The sequence below is a fragment of the Chionomys nivalis genome, chromosome 8, assembly GCF_950005125.1.
Source record: "Chionomys nivalis chromosome 8, mChiNiv1.1, whole genome shotgun sequence".
In the NCBI taxonomy this organism is placed as follows: domain Eukaryota; kingdom Metazoa; phylum Chordata; class Mammalia; order Rodentia; family Cricetidae; genus Chionomys; species Chionomys nivalis.
Genome location: NC_080093.1, coordinates 65,419,504 through 65,444,509, shown reverse-complemented (window position 1 = coordinate 65,444,509; position 25,006 = coordinate 65,419,504). Strand labels below are relative to the sequence as shown.

The 25,006-nt window shown below is 46.2% G+C and overlaps 1 pseudogene; it reads left to right on the top strand.

Moving 5' to 3' along the window:
- The window catches only part of LOC130879896 (motile sperm domain-containing protein 3-like), a 56,498-nt pseudogene extending 47,688 nt beyond the window's left edge, over window positions 1-8,810 (top strand).
- The last annotated feature ends 16,196 nt before the right edge of the window (window positions 8,811-25,006 follow it).

The following is a 25,006-nucleotide window of genomic DNA, read 5'->3' as shown; positions in this document are numbered from 1 at the left end:
ATGATGATCCTACACAACTTTGATCTATACAGTTGGCCTTAGTTTCATTTTGTTGCTGTGATAAAACACCCCTGACAAAAAGCAACTTAGGAGAAAAGAGTTTGGTTTCATTCACAATTCCAGACTACAGTCTGTATTCGCAGGGAAGTCAGAGCAGGAATTTGAAGAGGCTAGTCGCATCACGGTCAAAAACGACAATGGTGGTACTGGATCCAAGAACAGAGACAATGAATGTGTGTGTTTAGCTCTCAGATCATCCTCTGCACGGATACAGTCCAGGGTCCCCTGCCTAAGGAATGGTGCCACCCACCATGGGCTACATGTGTTTAGCTCTCAGATCATTCTCTGCACTGACTCAGTCCAGGGTCCCCTGCCTAGAATGGTGCCACCCACCATGGACTGTCTTCCCATATCAATTAATGCATAGTCAAGACACCCACACACACAGGCACTGCCATCAGCCTGATGTACACAACCCCTTGTTGAGCCCCTCCTTCCCGGGTGGTTCTAGGTCATAGCATGTTGATAATTCAAACCAAGCATTGTATGGATTTAAAGCTTGGTCTAAGCCCTGTCACCCAAAAAGCCAGGTTACCCTAGTCAAATTTTGTAGCCTCTCAGAGCCTCTGTTTCTTCATCTGAAAATGGAAAGGACATATTTCAGAAGGCTTTGTAGGAAGGACTGGATCCTGGGGGTCAAAACGGAGCCTACAGCAGGAATGCAAGAAATGGTGGATTACTGATCCCTACAGAGTTTCCTCCCAGGAATAAGGGAAGGACTGCTGTTTCTAGGGCAGGCATGGAAGCAGAATCCAGCACTGACATTTGTCATGAATCAGCTCACTTCATGGAGCCTAAAATACTCTCTGTGGGTAGCTTCCTGGTGACTGATATTAAAAATGACTGATTTAAAAGAAAGTGCTTCACCCTGCTGCAAACTAAGAGGGTAGGTCTGGAGTATTCTCAGGCTTAAATGCTGCCAGTATTTCATCTTTGGGTAGTCATAAAGTTAAAGGTTAATAGGCTGTACAAATGACAGAGTTTAAAGGGGAGATGGGGAGGGCATGAGAGGTGCTCAGGCAGCCGCGGGCGTGTTGGAGACAGGTGGGAGCTCACCTACATACGGAGGCAGTCATACCGCGTGTCCTTGTGTCTTCCCATTCCTTCCCCGCACTGAAAGCTCCTCATTCCAAGGGCTGCTCTCCCAGAAGAAGATCTCTTTCCTGATAGGAGTCTTTGGAGAGACCGCAGCTGTAGCCAGGCTATGACATCGCTGTTTGATTCAGTCCTGAGAAAGGGGCCTGGGAGATGAGACAGTAAAGGCTCTCTGTGGTCATAGGAGGAGGCAGAAGGGCCCAAATGGAAAGTGGTAAGCCCTGTTTTCACGAGCCCATACCGTGGTCAGAGCTTTGATGCTCAAATCTGATAGCACCTCAGAACCACTGGCAGCTGGGTTATTCCAATGCATAGTCCTGGGCTTAACCCATAGATGGACATGGAGCTCAGGAGTCTGTATTTTATCTGTGTCTAAAAGTGACTCTAATGAGACAGATGATCTGGGGCATGCTGGCATACTGGATCAGTACATGGGCTATCAGGGTCTAGGTCCAGGTCCCCAGATCTCAAGACAGACCGTAGGTGATGACTATTTCGGAGGTATTCTCAAGCCCTAATCTTTACCCAAATTATCTAGGTGCTTATTAAAACTAAGTCCTCCTGCCTTTCACCCATGTTCAGAATCTTGAAGACACTGAGTGGCCAGCAATGGGGCCAGTCTCCACTCCCGTGTTTCCAGTAGGAAAGTAGAGGTAATGTCCAGGAACAACCTACTCAAGGCCAGCCATAAGCCAACATCAGTGCTTGGGCAGCTGGTCCAGGCTGCTGGCCTCTCCTCCAGGGGCAGGGCCATGCTCTCACTTGGCTCCACAGTGGCAAGGAGCTGTGGCTTCTGACTCTCCCATCCACATGTGTGGGGCAGCTCCTTCTTGAGCTCTCTTCTGAGCTCTCAAAAGGTGTGTGAAGGTGCCCCCACTGCAGGTGCTTACGTAACTCCACAAAATCCAGTCTATTCCACTCTGGAGTTTTCAGCAAAAGAGGGACCAAACTTCCTGCAAACATGCTGACTGGGGAGAAAGAATGGCGGGACCCTTAAAGTTCAGCCATGCCTGCTCCCTGCCAGAAGAGACTTGTACCCGAGTTTCTTCAGCTCCGCCAAATATACCGTCTGTCGGGAGGAACATGTATGGCAGAACGCATGTATTGTTGTAGCTTCTCAGATCCTCTGAAATCACCACCAGGTGACTCTGTTCTACTTTAGAACAGAAACTGGGGACTAGCTAGATGGCTCAGTGGGCAAAGGCGGTTGCCACCAAGCCTGAGGACCTGAATTCAATCTTCAGTACCCACATGGTGAAAGGACAGGACCAACTCACACAAATCGGCCTCTTTAACACCTCCACAAACACACATAATAAATAAGTGTAACTTAAGGGAAAACATCAAACACACACACAAACACACATACTAAACAAACAACAACAAAGCCCAGAAACTAAATGGGAGTGGTGACCTGAGCTTATTTATGATCCTAGCACTTGCAAGAGTCAGGCAAGAGGACCTCAAGTGCAAGGCCAGCCTGGACCTACTTTTCAAAAGGAAGAATGGTCAGAGAAGGAGAGGGAGAAAGAACAAGGGGGAGGAAAAAGAGGAGGTGGGAAAGGAAGGAAAAAAGAAAACGAAGCCAAAAATGGCTTGTCCGTGGTCAGTGTGATGACTACCCTTGGTTGTCAACTTGACATGCCCTGGAAGAGGAAGCTTCAGTTCAGAACTGCCTCCACCAGACTAGACTAGCCTGTGGGCTATCTTCTTGATTTCTAATTGATGCAGGAGGGCTCAGCCCACTGTGGATGGTACCAATCCGTAGGCAGATGGGCTTGTGCTATATAAGGAAGGTGGCTGAAGGAAAGCCTGGGAGCAAGCAGTGTTCTCGCATGGTTTCTCCTTCAGATCCTGCTCCAGTTCCTGCCTGGATTTCTCCCAACAATGAGCTATAACCTGCAAGATGAAAGAAACCCTTGCTTTCCTCAGGTTGGTTTTGGCCACTGTTTGGTTTTACTCAAACACTGTTTACGCCTCATAATGAACCACCCAAATTTTCCAACATCCTCCTCTCTAAAGCTGACAACTACATCACCTTATAACAGGTTCTCAACCTGTGGGTCATGACCCCTTGGGGGGGGTCACATATCAAATATTTACATTATGATTCATAACTAGCAAAACTACAGTTATAAAGTAGCAAAAAAATAATTTTACAGTTGGTAGTCACCACAGTGTGACTGTATTGAAGGATTGCAGCCTTGGGAAGGTTGAGAACCACAGCCTTAGAAAGACTTTCCAGACATGAATGAGTCTTGAGTATGAAAGTAAGAGTATCGTCCTCAGGGTTACGTTGTGGAATAGACTATTTAACTAAGTAAGGATGTGTTACATTTGTTTGTGTTGCAGAGTAATTTTAACTATGTAAAGATGTGTTGCATTTGTTTATGATGCATTTGTTTAACCAAGTAAAGATGTGTTGCTGTTTTTACCTTCCCTGCCTAAGGCATCTGATTGGTCTAATAAAGAGCTGAATGGCCAATAGCTAGGCAGAGAAGGGATAGGAGGGTCTGGCAGGCAGAGAGAAAAGGGGGCCAGCCACCCGTGGGCCAGCCGACCAGCCATGGAGGAAGCAGGAAAGCGGGATGAATAGTACATGAATAGTTTGTGGATGAAGTAAACGAGCCTCGGGGAAGCACAGAGATGAATAGAAATGGGTTAATTTACGTTAAGAAAGCTACCTGGAAATAGGCGTCAGCTAGGGCCAAGCATTCATAATTGGTAAGTGTCTGTGTCGTGACTTGGGGGCTAGCAGTCCAAGAAAGCCTGCTATAGGGTTATGATAAGCACCCATGATTAGACATTCACACTGGCTCTGAAGATGAGGAAGGACCATGAGGCAAGACCCACGGCTCCTTCTGGGGGCTAAGAGAAGCCAGGAAATAGATGCTTTTCAAGAACCTCCAGACAGAATTCAATCCCATCAGCCCCTTGGGTTAACCCGGTGTCATTCCTCTGACTTAGCTATAATGATGAAGTCACCTGGAAAGAAAACAACAGAACTGAACAAAGGTGCTCACTCGATCCGGGTGCCTCTACCTCACCATCACAGGGCCAGTGGGGAGGCACAGATATTGAAGCGGGAAAATAGTCCAGGCGCCCTTCGTGACAAGACCAGGGTTGGGGGCACAGATATTAAATGGGGGGCACATTTTCAGTTCATACCTTCTTTGCCCACTGGAAGTTGGTGATAACAGCCCTAGGGTGGTAAATTATTTAAACCTCAGCTGAAGTTCTGGCAGATACGCCCCCTCACCCCACTAACCCCTGCTGCCCCGCGCCTTGCTTTCCTCTCCTTAGCCTCTCTCCTTTCTGTTCCCCAGCCCCAGCCTCTACTTGGCCTCTAAGTCATGACCCGAGGGTTGAGACCAACCCAGACCCCAAACAGAAACACTGGTTCCCTAGGGTTGACCGGAGCCGGAGCCTTGCGGTTCCAGCATCCTGGAGGACCGCCACCCTCTCTCCTGTCTCTGGATGAGTTGACACAGTGGGCGCCCTCCCCAGATCACTTGCTGGACTTGGGACCCTTGGCTGAGCCTGGCCTCCCAGCCTCTGCCTCTTGCCCCAGGCTTCATGAGTGTCCCAGAAAGGGACCTCTCTCCATCAATCTTGCCAAGGCTCCATGAATTTTAAATACCACATCTCTGCTCTTTCTCCCTCACTCCCTGGGTGCGTCAGACTGCAGCTTTTACAAGATCATATTTCTTCACATTTTCATACAATTATTTTAAATGGACAAGATAATGTTGAAATTCTTATTTAAAATGTATGCAGGTAGAGAATGAACCTTCCTGCTTTTTATATTTAACAGCAGACAGAGCAATAGAAGGGAATTTTAACAACAGGACTGAAGTGGAAATGTCTTGTTCGGTCATGATGGACTACAGTTTTAAGCAGCTGGTTTTCTTTGATGAATAAATAATTACTCCCAAAATAGACAGTTTGGCCATTATTAATCTCATTTTAGACTGTGCACATTTTATTGATTCTTAAGTACAAGAATTCTGCAATTTTCACCGAAGGGTGACTTTCTTAATTAAAATGTAAGTTAGTGGAAAAGAAGTCTCAGCAGGCATGCCACAGCCAAGCGGGCTCTAGGCCTGATTTCCTCCAGAATGAATCCCTTCCTGGCTAATGACCCCAGAGATACTTCATTCAGCAAGCCTGTTTCCAGAGCAGTTGCTGAGGCCTGCAGAGGCCTAGCCACAAGGCAGGCAAATGGTACCCACCCAGGGGGCTTGGTTGACCGTCACCCTCTTGTCTGGTTTCTTTCTATAAAATTCAGGAAACAGAGTCATTTGTCCTTACAGTCCAAGTATAAAAGGTGTTCCTGCCTATTGCCTCAAAGGAATATGTATTAGATGACTGGTCTCCAGATGATGGTGAGATTTCAGAAGGTTCTGGAAATGTTAAGAAGTAGGGCATAGTTGGAGGAAGTAGGTCCCTGGGTATGGCTTTGAAGGTCTTCAGAGTCTCTGTCTCTGTCTCTCTCCCTCTTTCCCTCCCTTTCTTCCTCCCTCCCTCCCTCTCTCCCTCCCTCTCTGCTTTCTATTCACAATGAAGACTCACTGCCCTGCTCTTCTGCCCTAGCTCATTAGGCTAGGCAACCATGGACTGTGCATTCTGAAACCATGAGCTAAGGGGAACCCTTGCCTCAGATCCACTTGCCCTCTTATTCTCTCCAAACTAACTACTGATGTTGGATTCCCCTCTGTATGTTGTGAATACTACTGGTTAATAAAGAAACTGCCTTAGCCTGTTGATAGGGCAGAACTTAGACAGGTGAGAAAAACTAAACTGAATGCTGGGAGAAAGGGGGAGGAGTCAGGGAGAAGCCAGGTAGCCCTGTAGGAGACAGATGCTGGAACTTTACCCGGTAGGCCATAACCTCTTGGCGATACACAGATTACTAGAAATGGGTTAAATTAAGATATAAGAGTTAGCCAAAAAGAAGTTAGAGCTAACGGGCCAAGCAATGATTTAATTAATATAGTTTCTGTGTGGTTATTTCGGATCTGAGCTGCTGGGCAGCCAGGAAACATACAAGCGGCCTCCTTACAACAAACTCCTATTCCAATGTGTCTCTGACATGAATGTTGAGACAACTACATTTTGTTTACTTAATCAAGAAAGAACTTTGCTGCTAAGAATTAAATCTAGGAGCCGGGCGGTGGTGGCGCACGCCTTTAATCCCAGCACTTGGGAGGCAGAGGCAGGCGGATCTCTGTGAGTTCGAGACCAGCCTGGTCTACAGAGCTAGTTCCAGGACAGGCTCCAAAACCACAGAGAAACCCTGTCTCGAAAAACCAAAAAAAAAAAAAAAAAGAATTAAATCTAGGGTACATGCTTTACTACTGAGTTCTATACCCAGTTCCATGTTTGTGTCTTGTTTGGTTGAGATGAGAGAGCTCTCTGTAGCCCACATGTAGTCCAGGCTACCCTGGAGCTCTGTCTTTCCGTCTCAGATTACTGAGTGTTTGGGTTTCAGGTCTATACCATGATGTTAGGCACATTTTAATTTTTCAGTGCTTCCTAGCATCTTATAAAGTCAGACAGTTAAAGGGGAAAAGTCAAAAATGCCGTCACACAGACACACATTGAGCTTATTAAAATAGAACAGGAGACAGACTCAAGAAGTTCAAGGGAAGGGGGGCCGCTGTTTACAGAGCACTCACTATGGCCTAGGTGTACAAGGACTGTGCAAAACAGGACTGGGGATGCAGCTCAGTTGGTAGTGTTTGCCTTGTGTGCATGAAGCCCCAGCCTGGATCCCTGATGTGTAGATCAGAAGTTCAACAACCGGATAAGCAAGACCAATGGATGGCTTAGTGGGTAAATGCACCAGCCAGCAAGCCTGAGTTTGAGCCCCAGGACCCACGTGGTAGAATGATAGAACTGGCTCCTGAAAGAGATATTCTCTGATTACCACATGCATGCCTTAGCACATGTCCCCCACATATACCACACATGCACGCACACACACACACACACACACACACACACACACACACACACACAGAGTATAATTATTACTTTTTGAATAAAAGAATTAAAGGGCTGAGAATAGTGGTGCACACCTCTCAAAAAACAGAGTCAGGCAGATCTCTGTAAGTTCAAGGTCAGCCTGGTCTAAGTATTAAGATCCTGCCTTGATAAAACAAAATAGAAAGGGAAAGCTGTCCGTTCCCGTGGGGTGGCAGGCCAGCAGGTTTTCTTGATTCCAGCCTGAAGGCATGTACCAAATTCTGCACACACTGTCGGGAATGAGAGCTCATAAGGAGGTTTCTCATGAGTAAGATGGTGGACTTATTGAAACCTCACTGCCATCCCTTACTCCCCTGGGGCAGCTCTCACTTGCTTTATGGGCTGTGCTTCTGTGGATATATTCGTGATAAAACAGTCTCCTTGTGATCATCTGTGAGCCTCCAGCTCCAAAGTGCACTTTTTTTTCTCTTTAACATAATTTCTTTATTGAGACTTTGGGAATTTCACCTCCATAGCCTCCTCTCCCCGCTGCAGTAGCCCCTCCAAATGAAAATTTTTAAAAAATCCAAACCAAAACAAGGAAACAAACAAACACAAAGAGAGGAAAAAATGAACGAAAACAAAACAACAACAAAATCCTCCTCCATCTTTCCTGCCTCTCCAATATCTCTTCAATTGTCCTGGTGGCATTGGGAACTTTGGTGTGCTGTAGTGATATTTCTGTATTTTAATAAATAAAGTTTGCCTAAAGATCAGAGAGTAAAACAGCCCCACTGGTCAGCCTTACAGACCAGGCAGTGGTGACACACACCTTTAATCCCAGTAGCCACACTAGTTGCCATAGAAACCAGGCAGTAGTGGTGTATGCCCTTAATCATAGAATTAGAGAGGATTATAAAATGGGAGAAGACAGCTCTCAGGCTCAGTCTCATTCTGATGATTCCTGGAGGCAGGAGAGCTGTTTTTGGACTTAAGTCGAAGTAAAAGCCAGTGGTTGGCTGCTTTGCTTTTCTGGTCTTCAGATTGAACCCGAATATCTGCCTCTGGGTTTTTATTAATTGTGCTACAGTGTGCCACACAGTATAACCTTTGATCCAATCAGCTTTCCTTGAAAATGTTCATTGCAATGAGTCACTGGTCTGGCTCAAGGCCTCTGGTTTCTGGTACATCCTCATCACTGGATCCTCATCAAAACTCCTCTTATCTATCCCGTAGCTACTCTGGTTATCATTCCACGGGCCCAGTCCCTTCGCAAGCTCCAGCAGGTCCTGGATGGGGTAGATGTCAGGGTGGGCCAACCCCAGGACTGGTTGTAGGCCTTGGTGGTAGTTGAGAGGATCAGTCCAGGCTGTTCGTGCTGCTCCCCTTGACCCCAGGTGGTGGTGATGCAGGCCACCCAGATTGGCATGGCCCCGGTGGCAGCACGGCCCTCAGACACCAACATGATCCCAGGTGGCAACCCAGACCCCAGGAATCAGCATGGGGCCAAGGACATCAGCACAGACCCTGGCTGCAATAGATCTACAGACCCAGACCTGGCCCCCAGCTGCAGCCCTGGCCTGGATATCACCATGGCTCCAGATAGCAGCACATGCAACTTAGGTCTGTATGGCCCCAGATACAGCATGGTTCTTGGGCACCAACATGGTCCCAGGTTGCTGATCTGACCCTAGGCAACCACACGGCCCTTGATTGCAGTAGGAGTCAGAGATGTTGGCTCAGACCCTGACTGCTGGAGGGCCACGAACCCAGACATGGCCCTTGGCAGCAGCTCAGGTCTGGGCACCAACATGGTCCCAGATGGCAGCACAGACCACCTAGATCAACGTGGTTCTGTGGTGGCATGGCTCTTAAACACCTACATGGCCACTGGTGGCAGCACAGACAGTGGGCATCCTTGTGGCCTTTGGTCAAATTGCACTTTTTGAAGAACATAGTCATGCAAGATCAGAGAAAACTCCCCTATTTGCTCCTGGAGAAGATGGGGGGTTATCAATCTCTGTGGTCATTGAGGAGGCTCCAGTCAAGTCCTGGATTTGCATTTAGCTTGTAAGTCAGCGAGCTCCTCAGGGCATGGCAGCCTTAGAAGTGAATACTGCACAATGTAATGTAAAAGCTACTCTGGTAGGTTTTTCGACTCAGCCCCAGGCAGAATGTCCTTAACACAGGGACTTGTCAGTCACGATGCATGTCACCTTCCTGTCAGCTCAGCTTAGGTTTCTGGGCTTTCCTCCTGCTAGGAGGAAAGTTGGAAAGTCATGGAAAGCTGGCTGGCAGGTAGGTGTTATGAAATATTATTTTAACTGGGTAAAGATGTGTTACATTTGTTTAAGCTGTGGAATATTACTTTAACTGGGTAAAGATGGGTTGCTTTTGCTTATGCTACATTTGTTTAATTATGTAAAGATGTCTTGCATCTGTTTCACCTTGCCTGCCTAAGACACCTGATTGGTCTAATAAAGAGCTGAACAGCCAGTAGCTAGGCAGGAAAGGGATAGGAAGGGCTGCAAGTTAGAAAGAATAAACAGGAGGAGGAATCTAGGTTCAGGAGAGGAGAAATGAGAGAAAGAAGAAGAAAAATGAGAACAAAGGAGACGCCCTAGGCTAGAAACCAGGCAGTCACTGCCAGCCAGACACAGAGACAGCAGGAAAGTAAGATATACAGAAAGAGGGGCTGGAGAGATGGCTCAGTGGTTAAGAGCATTGTCTGCTCTTCCAAAGGTCCTGAGTTCAATTCCCGGCAACCACATGGTGGCTCACAACCATCTGTAATGAGGTCTGGTGCCCTCTTCTGGCCTGCAGACATACACACAGACAGAATATTGTATATATAATAAATAATAAATAGTTTTTTAAAAAAGATATACAGAAAGAAAGAAAGTAAAAGGCCCCCAGGCGAAACATAGATAGAGAAACAGGTTAATTTAAGTTAAAAGAGCTAGTCAGGCCGAGAGTTCATAACTAATGAGTCTGTGTGTCACGGTTTGGGAGCTGCTTGGTGGCCCTACAAGAAAAAGCCTGCCACCCATAGGATAAAGTGGTATGAAGAAGACAACTTAATCCTGTGTTTCCTCTTGACCTTCAGCCCGAGCCACAGAGCCTCCCTCTCATAGAGCACCTGCTTGGGAAGCTTTACAACCTTTCCCCCATCTTGTGGGGAATGTACTCTGTTTGGACATGAATATACGTATCTTTTCTGGTGGAAAGAAACGATCTATATGTCAGTCAGAGGGCCAGGTAGGCCTCTGTATGGTCAGCTATACAAGGCAAGAACCAGCTTTACAAAGATTCTAGCAGTGGGGCTGGAGAGAGGGCTCAGCGGTTCAGAGTGCTGGCTGCTTTTGCAGATACTCAGGTTCAGTTCCTAGAGCCTGTGTGGATGCTCAGAACCACTCATAACTCCAGTTGTAGGGAAGATAGTCCTCTTCTGACCTCCCCGGACACCAGACATTTAAATGATGCTCATACATACAAGCAAGTAAAACACTCACACACAATGATGGTTTTGAATGAGAAACACCTCCCATAGTCTCAGGTGTTCGAATGCTTGGTCCCCAGCTGATGGTGCTGTTAGGGGAGGCTTAAGAGGTGGGACCTTGTTGGAGGAAGTGTATCTATCACTGGAAGCAGGCTTCGAGAGCTTAAAAAATTCACATCATTTCTATATTTCCCTTCCCCGTCTTTGTGCTTCTCGTTCAAGAAATGAAGCCCCAGCTTCTGTTCCATCTGCCATGCCTGCCGCCTGCCACCTCTTCTCCAACATCGTGCACTCTAACCCTCTGGAACTGGCAGCCTAAATGAAGTCCTGAAAGTTGCATTGGTCATGGTGTTTTTAGCACAGCAATAGAAGATTAACTAATGCATGCATAAAACAAAATAATCTTTAAAGAAATGTTTTTAATTCTACTGGGTCACCAAATCCACCCTTAGTATTGGTGACAGTTTCCAGTGTGTTTACTTACCAATGTCAAATGTGTTTCACTGAACTAGCTTGCTATACTGGAAGTCAGAAAGCAGGACATACACTCAGAGTTTAGTTTGAACCCACCTAGAAAAGGTTTTGCTCCGTTCTATCTGCAGCCGTTTCTATTTACGGTGCTGTCAGTGATGCCTGAGATTTACAATTAATTCTGATACAATTTCAGTGGAATTGGCATGGTTATGGCTGTTTTTCTTTGATGGAGAATCAGACGTGTGGCTTCAGTGATGCTTGCCTTTTATCACCCATCCCTGTCTGTAAAAGACCTGGTTTATGTGCCAAGACAAGTATAAACACCTGGCATAGTATTGGTTTTTCAGTAACTTGGTTTCAGCCAGGGGTAGGGGTGGCGGGGGAGTCCCACCCTGACACTGTCTATGAAACAATTAATATTGTCAGCTGTCTTCCCACCTGCTGAGATACACGAAGCCATCTAGACCGTGATGACTCCAAGAAGCGTCAACAATTCGAATATGAACTGTTGAAGCAAATCCTTTGGAAAGCTCTCATTGCTGCAGCTTATAAACCATGATGATAGATATTCCTTCCACCATAGGGCACAAAAGACACCTTATTCTCTAGTCAAATCCCCCGATCCTAAAGCTAACATCAAGATAACAAGCAACTACGATGTGCCATGCCAAGCTCTGAAAATCATATCCTACTTAATCCTAACAATGACAGGTTGAGTGTCCCTTATCCAAAATGGGTGGGACCAGAAGTGTTCAAGAGTTCAGAAACATTTTTTTTAAACTTTAGATTACTGACATAAACATAACAAGGCATCCCAGGGTTGGGATGAAAGTCTGAAACCAAAATTCATTTATGCTATGCTTCATGTACTCTTTATATGCATACACAAGGACACACACAACCTGAAGGTAATTTGTATACGATCATGTAGCTGTATCCATTCTTAGTGCACCTGCATTTTGACTGTGACCCATCACATGGGGTCAGGTATGGAATTTCCATCATTTGATCACTCAACAAGTTTCAGATTTTGAACTTCTGAATTAAGATCATTCCCCCAGCACTGCACTGCCCTCATTACAGTTGAAGGAGCTGAATCGGACTGAGGGTTAGCCTCCTGTTCAAACACATGCACGTTAGAGGTTTAATAAAGACTGCAAAGTCAGCAGGCAGCCTGGGGAGCCTAGGCTACACCTCACTTTATTTTTTTTTCTTTTTTTCTTTTTTTTTCTCTTTTTATTAAACTTTTTTAATTAAAAATTTCCGCCTCCTCCCCACCTCCTTTTTCCCTCCCCCTCCCCTACACCTCACTTAAAAAAAAAAAACTATGTGCATGTACATATACCTATAAATTTTAAACTAGATTTTGAAAATTTGTGGTTTTAAAAAGGACAAAATACTATAAAGTACTTGGAAATGCTGTCTGATGGCCACCAGTTACTTTATGTGCTGTGATGAAACATGAACAGAACAATCTGCAAGGACTTATCTTGGCCCACAGTTTCAGAGGACTCTATCCTTCATGGCATAGAGGGTTTGGTGAAGCGCAGCAGGCCATGAAACAAGCTGGCAGGGAAGAAAAGGGTAGGAGAAATGGAGCCCCCAAACTTGTCTCAACACCCCACTCTTCCTTTAGCTAGGTCCAACCTTCCTAAGTCTCCAGCACCTCCCAAAATAACACCATTGACTGGGGACTAAGTGTCCAAAACATGAGCCTATCAGAAACCTTTCTGACTCATATGCGTTTAAGTAGAACCCTATGTTGTGGTTCGGCAATTTTGTTCCTATGTATTTGCTCAAGAAAAAAAATTAAATATGTGTGTACACAAAGACACACAAATGCTCATAAACTGGGGGTCAAACCAGGTAAGTCTCAACGGGTGACTAGATGGACACACAGTGGGACATCTTTACAGTGGTGTACTAGTGAACACACAGTGGGACATCTTTACAGTGGTGTACCAGTGAACACACAGTGGGACATCTTTACAGTGGTGTACTAGTGAACACATAGTGGGACATCTTTACAGTGGTGTACTAGTGAACACACAGTGGGACATCTTTACAGTGGTGTACCAGTGAACACATAGTGGGACATCTTTACAGTGGTGTACTAGTGAACACATAGTGGGACATCTTTACAGTGGTGTACCAGTGAACACACAGTAGGACATCTTTCGATGGTATACTAGTCAGCAGTACAAAAGGATAAGATGAACGGCGGCGGCGGCTTGGAACTATTCCAAAGACATTATGCCGTGCAAGGGAAGCCAGACACTGAAAAGGAGACATCGAATGAGTCCATTTATGTGAAACTCTAGAAGAGGCAAAGCTAATCTATTATAACAGAAAGCAGGTCAGTGTTTGCCTGAGGCTGAGGGATGAGGGGAACAGAAATGCTCTCCGTCTTGATTCGGGGTGCTTGAAGGGTACATGCATTTGACAAAACTCGCTGCATTTTATGCTAAAAACGGGTATTTTGCGGTATTCAAGTTCTACTATGGTCACATTGATTTTTTTTTTTTTTCAGGCAAACTGGCAACGATGTATGGGAATAAGCATGGTTCTCAGAGAAAGGGGACCTGACCTCATCAGTCCAGCAATCTTTCCACTTCTCTGGGTGACATTCAAATATGCTGCACCTGCCCCCCGAGTCTCAGCTCCCTGGTGCATTAAACAGAGGCGATGATCCTGAGTCTCCTCCGTGGGACTGACGTTGGCCACATAGAGCAGCACCCTAATTTCTATGTAAGGATGATTAAAATCCTACAGTATGGCCACTACAGCCCTGAAAAACTGGATACTCCTTCCTTTAGTCCACATAGCAATATGTACTCCTAAAATTGGGGTCTATTTACAAGAGGGGTAAGGGTGTGGGGCCCCTGTTCCAAAGGAGTCTCCATCCCAATTGGTCTGAAAATACAAACACCCACACATTAGCTATGAAGGAAAGTACTCCTGTATCGGGATTGGTTACCGATCAGATCTTTGTTGGCTAGATACGATTGTTTCTCCTTCCTGAATGAAGTGCTTTTCTATGCATAATTTGTCACTTTAAGAAGTCATGAAATAGTTACCCCACCCCATTGTCTATGAACAAAATCTGCCTGTGTCTCAGGAGAATCAGGGTCCCTAGAGACTCATCCAATATGCCAAGTCTAGGTCTCGAGGGCAACAATTATTCAAATAATAATAAGCATTCTATCAGAGATCATATGTGTGCTTTGAGCTCTTTTTGCTGTGGTCATTTACCGTATTTTCAGAGGGGAACACCAGCCCAATACACAGAAATCCTATCACAAGTAGATCTTAGTCTCTTCGGTGGCTGTGATACAATACCGAGAAAAATGAGCTCACGGGAGAAGGGTTTCTTTTTAGCTCACAGCTTCACTTCAGGGGACCTGGCAGAGACATTGCACCTCCAAGAAAGGAATGACGAGCAAGGGAGAGATGCAGTCTAACACTCCGCTCACTTCCTCCACTTTGACGCAGTTGGGGATTCTCTGCCTAGGTGGATAGTCTTTCCATCTCAATTAATGTCATCAAGATGGCACCCCCCACAGACATGCCTCGAGTCTCATCTCCTTGGTAATTCTAACGTCAGTCATACTGAGAACTTACCACAGTCATACTGAGAACTTACCACTAATCGGCAGACACCTGTTCTAATGCCGAGGAGGGCAAATCTCCCAGCTTCCCAGGCCTCATGACCTGGCTTGACCAATCAGATTCATTTTTACAGAGAAGGCAAAGGTCAAGGATGAGAGGCCCAACGGGTCAGCATGTTTGGTTGGGCCTTCCACAAATGCCAGGCTCTGCCCAGAAAGTTTGCCCGCAGTCCTTTGTTTAAACACCTTTGACTCTTGCTTTTTTTTAAGTCCGGTCTCCAGCCCTGCTCTCTGAAATCCTGTCAAATGAAGGACCACTAATGGTCAATCCTTGCCCCTTGCCTTGGGGCCCACCATAAGTATGCTAGACCCTAGGCCAGGGGTCCCTCTGTGTAGAGTTGCAGCCCTGATCTCCTCACTACCCATCCTGAGCGCCCCTGCCACGCTGCCTGGGCCCAGGGCCTCTCACATTGGGGTGAAAACAGTTCCTTGACATTATAGCCTCAGCCTCTCTTCTTAGCTCTGCTCCAGATCAGCCCACTGGGGGTTGGGAGGAATGGGGCAGGTACCAGACCCTGCTGATGGCCTTCTCTCATCCCCGTGTCCTGTACAATGAAATAAAACTCTCGCTCACCCACTGCCAAAACCCAACGCTTCCGTTCCTATTTCCACACTGAAAAAGAGATCAAGTCTTTACTTTCAAAGGAAGCAAATTCTAAAGCCAACTGTTGATTTAGCTAGATTGACCCTACTGCCAAAATAATGGTAAAAGTGTACCCACGAAATGCCGGCTATTCCGCTAGAGACAGAGAGCGGTGGTGCACGCGGGGGTGGGGGAGGGGCGCACCTGTGATTTGGTTGTACCCTTCAGGGTACACGTTTAATTTATTCTTAACCACCAGCTTCATCAAGCGACTTTCCAATCTGGTATTATTTGTTCCAATAAAGTTTGGTCATTTTGTCCTTAGATTTCAAAGCAAATCGACGCTTAATAGAAACCCCCGGGTTCTTTTGTTCTCGTTTTGTGATTCATTACGAATAGTATTACTGCGTTAGCCTTGACATCTTCCTTGTGAATATTTTATTTCAAGTGTACTTTAGTATTTTCAGACATGACTTTTTTTTTCTTGGTTACAAAAATATTTGTGAATGGTAGAGAATTTGAAAATTGCATAAAAGTATAAAGACGGAGCCGGGCAGTGGTGGCACACGCCTTTAATCCCAGCACTCGGGAGGCAGAGGCAGGCGGATCTCTGTGAGTTCGAGGCCAGCCTGGTCTAGAAGAGCTAGTTCCAGGACAGGAACCAAAAAGCTAAGGAGAAACCCTGTCTCGAAAAATCCAAAAACAAACAAACAAACAAACAAAAAAGTATAAAGACGGAAATAAAATTACTCATTTTACCATCACTTTAAAAAATCTTTCGAAAGTTTTATTAGATTTGTCAAAGATTCTTTTCTCCCCAACAGAAATTCTTCACCACACACCCACATATAGTCGCGTGGTACTTTAAAAGACAACACTGTGCACACTGCACATCACGGTGGTGCAGAATCTAAGGGTCCACTCTAGGGCAGAGTGCACGCTCGGCAAGCAGCGGCCTCTGAGCTACACTTCAACAGCTAATTTCATTGTTTGCCTGGGTTTTCTTACCTGTCAAGTTTTTCTGTAGTGATTTGTGTCTGCGTTTTATACTTTGAGCATATTAAGCCTTTATCCTTTGTATCAAGGAATTGGTCTGTATTCATAAGCGTATTTTGGTCATGTACAGAGCATGTGAGGGTTTTTTAGGAGTGTGTTTAGATTTTGTGCATATGGAAGATACTACTGGGGTAGGGTTTGAATCCAGGGCCTCATTCATCCAAGGTAAGCACTCTGCCAACTGAGTTATCATTCTCAGGCTCAGGACATAGTATTAGATTTTAAAAACCCAAAAAACAAACAACAACAAAAAAACCCTTTTGAGGGCTGAGGCTGCAGCACAGCTAAGGCCCTAGGTTCAGTCCCCACCACTAAAAACAAACAAACAAACAAACCTAAACAAAACCCAGGATTGGCAAGGTAGCTCAGTGAATAAAGGCGCTTGCTCTCAAGTCCAAGGAGACGAGTTCAAATCCTGGATCCGCAAGGTAGAAGGACATCCCATGAGTTGTCTTCTGACTTCCACAGGTGCCCCATGGCTTGGGAACAGAACTCCTCACCTCCCCCAAATAATAATATCCATAATTTAATTTTAAAATAACTACAATTCTACCAGTTTCATAATTAAAAAATAAAGGCAAAATATCAGGTCTTGCTGTAAAGACACTGGACACAAAGAATCTACTTTCCCCCCACAAGTTAGCTACAAGCTTAACTGGCCGCAGCTCCTTTATAAATTAACTTCTGAGTTAGAGACCATCAACTGCTCTGCTCTCTGTGCATCCCGCCTCCTCCTGTGTTCTCGCTGGCTTTCATTTCCTGACTCTCCACTACACCTTGTGGCCTTTGCTGCTGTGTGCTACAGCCTCATCTCACCTCAGACTCTGCCTGTGGAAACCTTTTCTCTATTGCGCTACATCAGTTTTCCCTGGTTTGACAAAGAACTATCTTCTGGTTCCCTCCAAAGAGGGAGGACCCTTCTAGTTGGGCTGACCTTGGCTCAAATCCTGACTTGCCTGTATAATTGCTGTGTGGTCTTAAGGGAGGCCTCTGGGCCTCGGTTTCTTGGTTGGCGTAGAAAAGACCTTTGGCCAAAAGGCCAGCCCAGCGTGCAGCGTGGGTCAGTCAGCCTCATCACTGTGGCCTCCAGAATTTCTTTTCCATCTCATTTGAAGGCTCAGGGAAAACATGAGCTTTTCCCCCAGCCAGCTACTTTCCATTCCCCCGTTCCCTTTCTGTTCCTCTTCTGGGTATCTTGACAGATGCTCACTACCTGAATTCTTATGCCATGTGATCACAAACTCTCCTTGCATTATCTAATAATGACATATTTTGTGTGTGTGTGTGTGTGCACGTGTGTGTGTTTTAAGTCGTGGGAAGTGTGTGAACCATGCCTCTCTCCTTTACTGCCAGGTGCTCATTACTGTAAATTGTAAAATAATATTTTAGTGAATAATATTACGTCTTCAGATCATACATCAAATATATGTCATCTTCATTGTTTAATTGACACTTTATTCCCCCCATTAAGATACAAGCAGAAATCAATTCTACTTCCTCCCTTGTAGATGCAATTTCATTTCGATCACGTGTCAGTAGGAGCAATAAAACATCAATTAAGCAATGAGTTCCTGACAAATATGTGGCATTTGATGTATAATTATCCCCTCTGATCTCATTTTCCCCAGGGCCAAGGCTTCGTGGACCATTTATGTCCCCACTTTCGACCTGTGAAAGAGACTATGTCCCTTTCCCCTGGGCCTGGTGTCTTGGAAACACTCCCCGTACAAGGAGCTGAGCTGGCAGAGAATGGAATCATAAATGAGTGTTGAAACCGAAGATCAGGAGCCAGGCGATGGTGGTGCACACCCTTGATCCCAGCACCCGAGAGGCAGAGGCAGGAGGATCCCTGAGTTCATGGCTAGCCTGGTCTACAAAGCAAGTTTCAGGACAGGCAGGGCTACACAGAGAAACCCTGCCTCAAAAACCAAACAAAACCAAACAATAAACAACAGCAGCAAAATTAAGATCAGGAGTCTCAAGGCAAAAAGCCTTGCATGACTGCCCTAACCTTATCCCAACCACAGTGGAGATTCTCATCAGCTTTCTTTCCACTGTAAGCTAGGAATGGGGACTCCATTCCTGATAGAGGAGACAAAGAAGACAGATCTAGAGGAAGTTGGGGTGGGGCAGTCTTTAGGCTGTAGCTCAGAGAAGAAACCTCTGGAGGTCTGGCCACAGGATGTATAGAATCTGAAGGCTGAGGATACCTTCTCCCTTCTCCACTAGGGCTGCTGCCACAAGCAAGTGAGCCTACAGTCCGGCTCCCTGAGCTGGGCAGGCAGGCAGCATGCTCGACAGGTAACTCCAGCTATCCCAGGAGTGTGAAATGTTTGAGGTTTTCTGCTGCCTCCTGGAACCTGCCGGAGACTGACTTTCTTTCTTTCTTTCTTTCTCTTTCTTTCTTTCTTTCTTTCTTTCTTTCTTTCTTTCTTTCTTTCTTTCTTTCTTCTTTCTTTCTTCTTTCTTCTTTCTTTCTTTCTTTCTTCTTTAATTTGTTCATTTGTTCGGTCTTCCTTTCTTTTTCTTTTTTCAGGAGGGGCCGTCACAACTGGACTCAGGTGTCTGGTGGGGCGTGTGTGTGAAATGGGCCGATCTGAAGTGTCATTTAAGGGGACGCTTAACTTCCACTCCCTGTTTCTGAAGAGTAATTTTCTGCACAGACAGGGAGAATAATAGGAGGAACTTGGCTCATTTTGGCAAATTGCTCCAATTTTCCCACAATCTCAACCCCCTGTATCACCTGCCCCCCCCCTGTCTATTTGGGCCACTTAATGCCCTGGATTCAGACCTAATAGAGCCTGTTTGTTTGGCCCTGGCTCAAAGGCTAGACTTGTTTTCAGGACAGAAGCTGGAGGAAAAACCAATCTGGACATCTAAATCACAGCCAGAACTCATTACATAAATGATATATTTACACAATTGATCCCTTTTCTACTGGGTAATTAATTCGGCATTGGAACCCTCAACGATTTAATTGTCATATGCTTAAATGGAAACAGTTGCCACAAATTTCCAAAGACAAGGAGCAGGCTGAGGAGGGGGCTGCCTTTTGTTGTGGGTGGAGAGAGTTCTCCCTTGTTTCAATATTGCCACCAAAAGGAAAGTCACATCTGTTGGCCGCACAGGAGCAAATGCATGAGGACCGTGCCAGTGCGGCGCCTGCCTCTCTCGCCCGGTTAGACCACTTGAGGGACGAAGGAGCTGGATGTGGTAGCGAACCTCATCCTGAAGTGGTAAGAATGGGTCCTTCTCCCTCATCATTAGGACCACGTTAGCACCCCCACAGAATCCCTGGAATCCCCCTCACAACCATCCCATCCCAGCACTGGGTCACCCCGTGTTCTGCTTCCCACAGCAACAGCGGGGACTCTTCCCTAGAGAGTTTATGGAGCCATTCTACCCAGAGGAGCAAAGACCCGGAAGTGCCTTGGAGTTCACACTGATCAGCCATCCCAGAGGGAGCAGAACTATGGAAGACCAAACACCTTTGCCTCAGACGGGAGCAACTCTAGACCAGCCATAGCAACTGTCCTGTGGGATCAGAATGCAGTTGCCTTCTGCAGAACTGTGGCTAGCAACTGTACCCTGCTTGGCTTCCTCTCTCTCCTCATCCTCCTTTCCCAGACCTCCCAGTCTGCCTTAGAGCACCGCTTAACGAATGGCTTCTTATCCTGGCCTCTGCTCTGGGAACCTATCTCAGGACAGCTACTGCCCAGCTCAGTGCTGTGGGCACTGAGTGTGTGGGGTCGTCCCTCCTCCATGCCTTGGCGCCATCCTTTACAGAGCTGAGGAAACAGCGACATGAATCCCGCCTGGCACAGAGGGTCAGCTCCTAAGAAAGGTGGACCAGGGACTTCTGGATCAGCGCTCCCCACGTATCTTCAGGAGACTTCTCGACACTACCAGAAGGCAGATGCTTACACTGGTTTTAGAAACAAGGGTATTGAGGAGCAGAGGAACTCAGCACCATGTCCATGGCCACACAGCTGGCACAATGGTCAAGATGTTTGTGTCTCCATTCCAAGTGTGCGTGAAATATGAAAATTCAGGGTTTTTTTTAAAAAAACTTAAAAATATTTTATGTAATGGGCGGTTTGCCTGCATGTGCCCCTGTGTGTCACCTATCTGTGTCCAGTGTCCTCGGGGATCAGGAGAGAGTGTCAGGTCCCCTAGCACTGGAGTTACAGACACTTGTGACCTGATATATGGGTGCTGATGGCTGAACCAGAGTCCTGTGAATGAGGAACCAATGTTCTTAACCACTAAGCCCTTGCTCCAGTCCCATCTATGGAAATTCTAACACCCCTGCCCTGAGGTGATGGCCCTAGCACATGAGGCCCCTGGCAGACAGTTAGGTCATGAGGATTGCACCCTCATGAATGAGATTGGTGACCTTATTGGAGCAGTCCCAAAGGATTCTCTGATCCACTGTATGGAGATGGTCACCGTAAACCAGGAGAAGACCCCTCATCAGACACAGAGGATGCTGCCATCTGATCTCAGACCTCTGGTCTCCAGGACGGTGGGAAGTAAATGCCACTATTTAAGCAGCTCAGTCTATAGTATTTTTTGTTAGTGCATCCAAAAGTGACAAAGACACCCTCCAGCTGCCATGGGAGCTCTTCTCACACACAGACTCATCCCAGCCTCAGACTATGCTAAGAGATGACCCGTATCATCACTATCACCCAGAGGAGGGGTTTGAGCCTCGTGGGAAGTGAGAAACATGCCCAGATCTACATCCTCTAAGTGGTAGTGTTAAGTTCTAAAGTCAAGCATGTCTGAGTCTAACTACTTGTTCTGCCTTGTTTCCCACTTCCCCAATCAATTCCTGGTCTCCATTGAGGCCAGGAGAACCTACAATGACAGGCTTAGGTGCTGGAGAGATGGCTCAGTGGTTAAGGGTACTTGCTGCTCTTGCAGAAGATCTGGGTTTGATTCCCAGCACCAACATGGCAGTTCGCAGCTGTCTGTAATGCTAGTTCCAGGGAATGCAATGCCCCCTTCTGGCCTTCCTGCGTGCAGACATAATACCCATACACACATACAATAAGAAGAATATAGCTTGTCCTTCCTGCCATCTCAGAGGAAATGAGCCTAGTGTGGAGACCTCAGCCAAGTGTGGTGTGTCATAACAAGCAAAATCTACAGAATCCTGACCTTTATTTCTACGACTTCTGGATTTTGCAGAGGCCCCTTGCTTTTAATTTGTAGGAAGTCAAGGGATGCAGTCTCCTTGGCCAGATCTGTATTTTATCACCTGCCCTCTGCCCACCCTCCCCTCCACAACCTGCTTGTCTATGTTCTGACTGTTTCCTTGACCTCTGTCCTTCTTACTTCCCTACTAAATAACACAGTCATCAGTCCCCTGTCCCAGCTGATGACTTCCCCTAGAAAGCTTCTTCTGCCCATGCTCTGCCACCTTCTTCTATGATTCTGATCACTTGGTGCCTGCATGTGCTAGTTACATTGCCCATGTTACTCCCTTCCTCATTCTACTTCCCTAGGCTGTGAACATCCCAAAGACAGGAGCTACAATGCATTCAGTTCCTTGCCCTTAGAGACTAGCTGTTGCCATTGACACATAACCTGGTGTGGATGAATGAAGGAATGTCCGGGCTGCTCAACCATTGACATATAGCCTGGAGAAGGCTGCACCTGTTCCTTGACTGGCAGTCCTCAGTAGCTGGCCTGATTTATCCCACATGATCATCAGTTGTTCTGATTGTGCTACATTCATCTGGCAGGAGAGAATGGATGGCCAGGAAGAATGGTTGTTCCTCAGCTGCTGAAGTAAACAGTGCACAGCCAAAGAACACAGCAGCTAGAAGGGAGACATCCAGTATGGACACTGGAGGGGGCAGAGATCCTGCTCTGGTGTGACTGACATGACCCCATTGGAGTGAAGAGGCAGGACTTCCTTCTGTTACATAAAAGGCTGAGCTGACTGTCCCTGGACCCTTCTTCATGTCTAACTACCAGCAGAAAGAACAATATAGCGGCCAGACATGGTAGCACACACTTTTAATCCCAGCACTCAGGAGATAGAGTCTGGCAGATCTGAGTTCAAGGCCAACCTGGTCTACAGAGTGAGTTCCAGGATAGCCAGGGTTACAAAGAGAAACCCTGTCTCAAAAAGACCACAAAATAGAAGAAGAAAGAGGAGGAGGTGGATAAAAAGAGGATGGAGGATTAGGAAAGGTGAAAGCCTTAGGCATTGGACTTGTGCCATGGGACTTGAGACAGGGGACATCAGAAAGGCTATCCCTACACATGATGATTGGGAGATGGATTTCTTTAAACCAGCTTCCCTGAGATATCCTCTAGAAGATGATGCATGTATGTAACATACACAGTTTCATGCCTTTTAACAGTCTTAGAGCACCCTGTTACCACAACTGACTTTATTATGATGATTTTTGTTGTTGTTGTTGTTTTTTTTTTTTTTTTTTTTTTTTTTTTGACAGGGTTTTTCTGTAGCTTTGGAGCCTGTCCTGGAACTAGCTCTTGTAGACCAGGCTGGCCTCGAACTCCCAGAGATCCGCCTGCCTTTACCTCCCGAATGCTGGGATTAAAGGCGTGCACCACCACCGCCCAGCCTATTATGATGATTTTAAACTGCATTTTATTGTATGTATGTGCACGACTATAGGTGCATGCCACAGCATACGTGTGCAGGTCAGAGAACTTCTGAGGGTCAGTTTTCTCCTTCCACCCTGAGGCTGGGCCCTGGGGATGGAAATCAGGTCCTCAATCATGTCGGCAAGTGCCTCTCCTCATGGCCGTCTTGCCAGCCTGCAACTGAGTTCAGAACATCATTACAGCCTCCAGAATGAAACTGCAAACCCATTCTCTCTCCCATCGCAGGACATTGTCTCCTTCCTGTCTCCATGGGGCTGCCTGAGCTAGGCAACCACATAGCCACAAACACACCGTGCGTGTTCTTTGTATGACAGCAGTTCTCAACCTGTCTGTCATGACCCTGTTGGAGGTCAAACAACCCTCGCATATCAGATATCCTACATACCAGATATTTATATTACAATTCATAACAGTAGCAAAATTGCACTTAGGAAGTAGCAACAAAACTAATTTTATGCTGGGGGAGGGTCACCACAACATGAAGAACTGTGTAGGCATTCCCGGCCACCTGACACAAATAATCACACAGAAACTATATTAATTATGACACTGTTTGGTCAATAGCTTATGCATATTTCCAGATAACTCTTACATCTTAATTTAACCCATTTCTATTAATATGTAAATCACCCGAGGTTGTGGCCTACCTGTAAGGTTCTGGCTGGCTGCTGGCATCCTTCTCCTTCGGCAACGCTGTGGCATCTCCCTGACTCTGCCTACTCTCTCTCTAAGTCTCTGCTTGAATTTCCTGCCTGGTTTTATTCTGCCCAACAACCAATAAAGCAACACATATACAGAAGGACATCCACATCAGAACTGTATTAAGGGTTATGGCATTAGGAAGGTTGAGAACCACTGTTTTTCGACCACTCCTTCCACTCCATGTTTTAAAGGTTCATTTGTGCTGTGGTGTTTGCATTCATTGGTACTGTTGGGACTTAATGGAGTCCTGGCCTTCCTACTCACCTCCCCTGTAGGTGACCTTTCTTGCCCTTGTTATTTTGGGTTTCTGAGAAACTTGCAAGTTCCACGCTCTCAGAGTTGTTTAGCAACCCTGCTTCCTGAGTACACATTGCCTTGGCCCTAACCCAAGGATCTGGCCAGGAGGTCTCCATCCTGTTGGCCCACCTGTCTGGATTAGGTATAAAACCAAACCCCCTTGGTGATGTACAATAAAGGCTTCTGATTCTGCAACATCCAAAGTGCGTGTTCCATTAATCCTGATGTCCTTCGCTCGGACTTGGCTCTAGCTGTGCTGGCACGGCACTTTACCATGCGTGCGTGCGTGCGTGCGTGTATGTATGTGTGTGTGCACGCGTGTACACGCGTGCACTCGCGGGTATGGGCACATGTGTGTATGTATGTGTGCGTACATGTGGGGGATCCCATGTGTACGCATTCATGTGGAGGAGGCTAGGGATCAACCACAGGTGGTTTTCTTTGTCTATCTTGTTTATTTGAAACAGAGAATCTCACTGCAAAGTGGGAATACACGATATGACTATGCTGGATGTCCAGAGACCCCAAGGATCCTCCTGTCTCCACTTCCCCAGTATGCCACCATGCCTGGCTTTTTACGTGGCTTCTGGGGAATGAACACAGGTCCTCATACTTGTACAGCAAACACTTTACAGACTGTGCCGTGTCCCCAGCCAGTACTTCATGCTCTATTGCTGAGTAATATGCCATTAAACAAATATATCACATTTTATTTCTCTTTATTTTGGGGGATGGGTTCTTGCTATGTAGCGCTAGCTGACCTGGAAATTGCTATATAGATCAGGCTGGCCTTGAACTCACAGAGGTCCACCTGCCTCTGTCTCCAGAGTTCAAAGATTAGAAATGTGTGTCACCAATCCCAGCCCACCTTTAAAAAAAAATCCATTCACAGTACGTGGGGATTTTATTTTATTTGCTCAGAATCCCATTGAAACCTAGTGAATCCAAAATTGATTTTTA